Source organism: Silene latifolia, unplaced genomic scaffold (genome assembly GCF_048544455.1).
Source record: "Silene latifolia isolate original U9 population unplaced genomic scaffold, ASM4854445v1 scaffold_128, whole genome shotgun sequence".
Classification (NCBI taxonomy): Eukaryota; Viridiplantae; Streptophyta; class Magnoliopsida; order Caryophyllales; family Caryophyllaceae; genus Silene; species Silene latifolia.
Window position 1 is genome coordinate 1,160,390 of NW_027413131.1, and position 6,000 is coordinate 1,166,389.

Sequence of the window (6,000 nt, forward strand, 5' to 3'; positions counted from 1 at the left end):
GTTAATTAGTCCTTGTGACTCGTTGTGAACCATTTGTCCTTGTTCATTAGTCCTTGTGACTCGTTGTGTGAATCATTTGTCCTTGTTAATTAGTCCTTGTGACTCGTTGTGTGATAACCAGTTGTTCTAGTTCATTAGTCCTTGTGACTCGTTGTGTGAACCATTTGTCCTTGTTCATTAGTCCTTGTGACTCGTTGTGTGAATCATTTGTCCTTGTTCATTAGTCCTTGTGACTCGTTGTGTGAACCATTTGTCCTTGTTCATTAGTAATTGTGACTCCTTGTGTGAATCATTTGTTCTAGTTCATTTGTCATTGTGACTCATTGTGTAAATCATTTGTCCTTGTTAATTAGTCCTTGTGACTCGTTGTGAACCATTTGTCCTTGTTCATTAGTCCTTGTGACTCTTTGTGTGAATCATTTGTCCTTGTTAATTAGTCCTTGTGACTCGTTGTGTGATAATCAGTTGTTCTAGTTCATTAGTCCTTGTGACTCGTTGTGCGAACCATTTGTTCTTGTTTATTAGTCTTTGTCACTCGTTGTGTGAACCATTTGTTCTTGTTCATTAGTCCTTGTGACTCATTGTGTGAATCATTTCTTCTTGTTCATTAGTCCTTGTGACTCGTTGTGTGAATCATTTGTCCTTGTTCATTAGTCCTTGTGACTCGTTGTGTGAACCATTTGTCCGTGTTCATTAGTCATTGAGACTCCTTGTGTGAATCATTTGTTCTAGTTCATTTGCCATTGTGACTCGCTGTGTAAATCATTTGTTCTTGTTAATTAGTCCTTGTGACTCGTTGTAAACCATTTGTCTTTGTTCATTAGTCATTGTGACTCGTTGTGTGAACCATTTCTCCTTGTTCATTAGTCATTGTGACTCCTTGTGTGAATCATTTGTTCTAGTTCATTTGTCATTGTGACTCATTGTGTAAATCATCTGTCCTTGTTAATTAGTCCTTGTGACTCGTTGTAAACCATTTGCCTTTGTTCAATAGTCCTTGTGACTCGTTGTGTGAATCATTTGTCCTTGTTAATTAGTCCTTGTGACTCGTTGTGTAATAATCATTTGTTCTAGTTCATTAGTCCTTGTGACTCGTTGTGTGAATCATTTGTCCTTGTTCATTAGTCCTTGTGACTCGTTGTGTGAACCATTTGTCCGTGTTCATTAGTCATTGTGACTCCTTGTGTGAATCATTTGTTCTAGTTCATTTGCCATTGTGACTCATTTGTGTAAATCATTTGTCCTTGTTAATTAGTCCTTGTGACTCATTGTAAACCATTTGTCTTTGTTCATTAGTCATTGTGACTCGTTATGTGAACCATTTGTCCTTGTTCATTAGTCATTGTGACTCCTTGTGTGAATCATTTGTTCTAGTTCATTTGTCATTGTGACTCGTTGTGTAAATCATTTGTCCTTGTTAATTAGTCCTTGTGACTCGTTGTAAACCATTTGCCTTTGTTCAATAGTCCTTGTGACTCGTTGTGTGAATCATTTGTCCTTGTTAATTAGTCCTTGTGACTCGTTGTGTAATAATCATTTGTTCTAGTTCATTAGTCCTTGTGACTCGTTGTGTGAAACATTTGTTCTTGTTTATTAGTCTTTGTGACTCGTTGTGTGAACCATTTGTCCTTGTTCATTAATCAATGTGACTCCTTGTGTGAATCATTTGTTCTAGCTCACTAGTCATTGTGACTCGTTTTGTGAATCATTTGTCCTAGTTCATTATTCATTATGACTCGTTATGTAAATCATTTGACCTTGTTAATTAGTCCTTGTGACTCATTGTGTGAACCATTTGTCCTTGTTTATTAGTCATTGTGACTCGTTGTGTAAATCATTTGTTCTAGTTCATTAGTCCTTGTGACTCGTTGTGTGAACCATTTGTTCTTGTTCATTAGTCCTTGTGACTCGTTGTGTGAATCATTTGTCCTTGTTAATTAGTCCTTCTGACTCGTTGTGTAAATCATTTGTTCTAGTTCATTAGTCCTTGTGACTCGTTGTGTGAACCATTTGTTCTTTTCATTAGTCCTTGTGACTCGTTGTGTGAACCATTTGTTTTTGTTCATTAGTCATTGTGACTCCTTGTGTGAATCATTTGTTCTAGTTCATTTGTCATTGTGACTCGCTGTGTAAATCATTTGTCCTTGTTAATTAGTCCTTGTGACTCGTTGTAAACAATTTTCTTTGTTCATTAGTCATTGTGACTCGTTGTGTGAATCATTTATCCTTGTTAATTAGTCCTTCTGACTCGTTGTGTAAATCATTTGTTCTAGTTCATTAGTCCTTGTGACTCGTTGTGTGAACCATTTGTTCTTGTTTATTAGTCTTTGTGACTCGTTGTGTGAACCATTTGTTCTTGTTCATTAGTCCTTGTGACTCATTGTGTGAATCATTTCTCCTTGTTTATTAGTCCTTGTGACTCGTTGTGTGAACCATTTGTCCTTGTTCATTAGTCATTGTGACTCCTTGTGTGAATCATTTGTCTAGTTCATTTGTCATTGTGGCTCATTGTGTAAATCATTTGTCCTTGTTAATTAGTCCTTGTGACTCGTGGTGAACCATTTGTCCTTGTTCATTAGTCCTTGTGACTCGTTGTGTGAATCATTTGTCCTTGTTAATTAGTCCTTGTGACTCGTTGTGTGATAATCAGTTGTTCTAGTTCATTAGTCCTTGTGACTCGTTGTGTGAACCATTTGTTCTTGTTCATTAGTCCTTGTGACTCGTTGTGTGAACCATTTGTCTTTGTTCATTAGTCATTGTGACTCCTTGTGTGAATCATTTGTTCTAGTTCATTTGTCATTGTGACTCATTGTGTAAATCATTTGTCCTTGTTAATTAGTCCTTGTGACTCGTTGTGAACCATTTGTCCTTGTTCATTAGTCCTTGTGACTCGTTGTGTGAATCATTTGTCCTTGTTAATTAGTCCTTGTGACTCGTTGTGTGATAACCAGTTGTTCTAGTTCATTAGTCCATGTGACTCGTTGTGTGAACCATTTGTCCTAGTTCATTAGTCCTTGTGACTCGTTGTGTGAATCATTTGTCCTTGTTCATTAGTCCTTGTGACTCGTTGTGTGAACCATTTGTCCTTGTTCATTAGTAATTGTGACTCCTTGTGTGAATCATTTGTTCTAGTTCATTTGTCATTGTGACTCATTGTGTAAATCATTTGTCCTTGTTAATTAGTCCTTGTGACTCGTTGTGAACCATTTGTCCTTGTTCATTAGTCCTTGTGACTCGTTGTGTGAATCATTTGTCCTTGTTAATTAGTCCTTGTGACTCGTTGTGTGATAATCAGTTGTTCTAGTTCATTAGTCCTTGTGACTCGTTGTGTGAACCATTTGTTCTTGTTTATTAGTCTTTGTCACTCGTTGTGTGAACCATTTGTTCTTGTTCATTAGTCCTTGTGACTCATTGTGTGAATCATTTCTTCTTGTTCATTAGTCCTTGTGACTCGTTGTGTGAATCATTTGTCCTTGTTCATTAGTCCTTGTGACTCTTGTGTGAACCATTTGTCCGTGTTCATTAGTCATTGAGACTCCTTGTGTGAATCATTTGTTCTAGTTCATTTGCCATTGTGACTCGCTGTGTAAGTCATTTGTCCTTGTTAATTAGTCCTTGTGACTCGTTGTAAACCATTTGTCTTTGTTCATTAGTCATTGTGACTCGTTGTGTGAACCATTTCTCCTTGTTCATTAGTCATTGTGACTCCTTGTGTGAATCATTTGTTCTAGTTCATTTGTCATTGTGACTCGTTGTGTAATAATCATTTGTTCTAGTTCATTAGTCCTTGTGACTCGTTGTGTGAATCATTTGTCCTTGTTCATTAGTCCTTGTGACTCGTTGTGTGAACCATTTGTCCGTGTTCATTAGTCATTGTGACTCCTTGTGTGAATCATTTGTTCTAGTTCATTTGCCATTGTGACTCGCTGTGTAAATCATTTGTCCTTGTTAATTAGTCCTTGTGACTCGTTGTAAACCATTTGTCTTTGTTCATTAGTCATTGTGACTCGTTGGGTGAACCATTTGTCCTTGTTCATTAGTCATTGTGACTCCTTGTGTGAATCATTTGTTCTAGTTCATTTGTCATTGTGACTCGTTGTGTAAATCATTTGTCCTTGTTAATTAGTCCTTGTGACTCGTTGTAAACCATTTGCCTTTGTTCAATAGTCCTTGTGACTCGTTGTGTGAATCATTTGTCCTTGTTAATTAGTCCTTGTGACTCGTTGTGTAATAATCATTTGTTCTAGTTCATTAGTCCTTGTGACTCGTTGTGTGAATCATTTGTCCTTGTTCATTAGTCCTTGTGACTCGTTGTGTGAACCATTTGTCCTTGTTCATTAGTCATTGTGACTCCTTGTGTGAATCATTTGTTCTAGTTCATTTGCCATTGTGACTCGCTGTGTAAATCATTTGTCCTTGTTAATTAGTCCTTGTGACTCATTGTAAACCATTTGTCTTTGTTCATTAGTCATTGTGACTCGTTATGTGAACCATTTGTCCTTGTTCATTAGTCATTGTGACTCCTTGTGTGAATCATTTGTTCTAGTTCATTTGTCATTGTGACTCGTTGTGTAAATCATTTGTCCTTGTTAATTAGTCCTTGTGACTCGTTGTAAACCATTTGCCTTTGTTCAATAGTCCTTGTGACTCGTTGTGTGAATCATTTGTCCTTGTTAATTAGTCCTTGTGACTCGTTGTGTAATAATCATTTGTTCTAGTTCATTAGTCCTTGTGACTCGTTGTGTGAAACATTTGTTCTTGTTTATTAGTCTTTGTGACTCGTTGTGTGAACCATTTGTCCTTGTTCATTAATCAATGTGACTCCTTGTGTGAATCATTTGTTCTAGCTCACTAGTCATTGTGACTCGTTTTGTGAATCATTTGTCCTAGTTCATTATTCATTATGACTCGTTATGTAAATCATTTGACCTTGTTAATTAGTCCTTGTGACTCATTGTGTGAACCATTTGTCCTTGTTTATTAGTCATTGTGACTCGTTGTGTACATCATTTGTTCTAGTTTATTAGTCCTTGTGACTCGTTGTGTGAACGATTTGTTCTTGTTCATTAGTCCTTCTGACTCGTTGTGTGAATCATTTGTCCTTGTTAATTAGTCCTTCTGACTCGTTGTGTAAATCATTTGTTCTAGTTCATTAGTCCTTGTGACTCGTTGTGTGAACCATTTGTTCTTTTTCATTAGTCCTTGTGACTCGTTGTGTGAACCATTTGTTTTTGTTCATTAGTCATTGTGACTCCTTGTGTGAATCATTTGTTCTAGTTCATTTGTCATTGTGACTCGCTGTGTAAATCATTTGTCCTTGTTAATTAGTCCTTGTGACTCGTTGTAAACAATTTTCTTTGTTCATTAGTCATTGTGACTCGTTGTGTGAATCATTTATCCTTGTTAATTAGTCCTTGTGACTCGTTGTGTAAATCATTTGTTCTAGTTCATTAGTCCTTGTGACTCGTTGTGTGAACCATTTGTTCTTGTTTATTAGTCTTTGTGACTCGTTGTGTGAACCATTTGTTCTTGTTCATTAGTCCTTGTGACTCATTGTGTGAATCATTTCTCCTTGTTTATTAGTCCTTGTGACTCGTTGTGTGAACCATTTGTCCTTGTTCATTAGTCATTGTGACTCCTTGTGTGAATCATTTGTCTAGTTCATTTGTCATTGTGGCTCATTGTGTAAATCATTTGTCCTTGTTAATTAGTCCTTGTGACTCGTTGTGAACCATTTGTCCTTGTTCATTAGTCCTTGTGACTCGTTGTGTGAATCATTTGTCCTTGTTAATTAGTCCTTGTGACTCGTTGTGTGATAATCATTTGTTCTAGTTCATTAGTCCTTGTGACTCGTTGTGTGAACCATTTGTTCTTGTTCATTAGTCCTTGTGACTCGTTGTGTGAACCATTTGTCTTTGTTCATTAGTCATTGTGACTCCTTGTGTGAATCATTTGTTCTAGTTCATTTGTCATTGTGACTCATTGTGTAAATCATTTGTC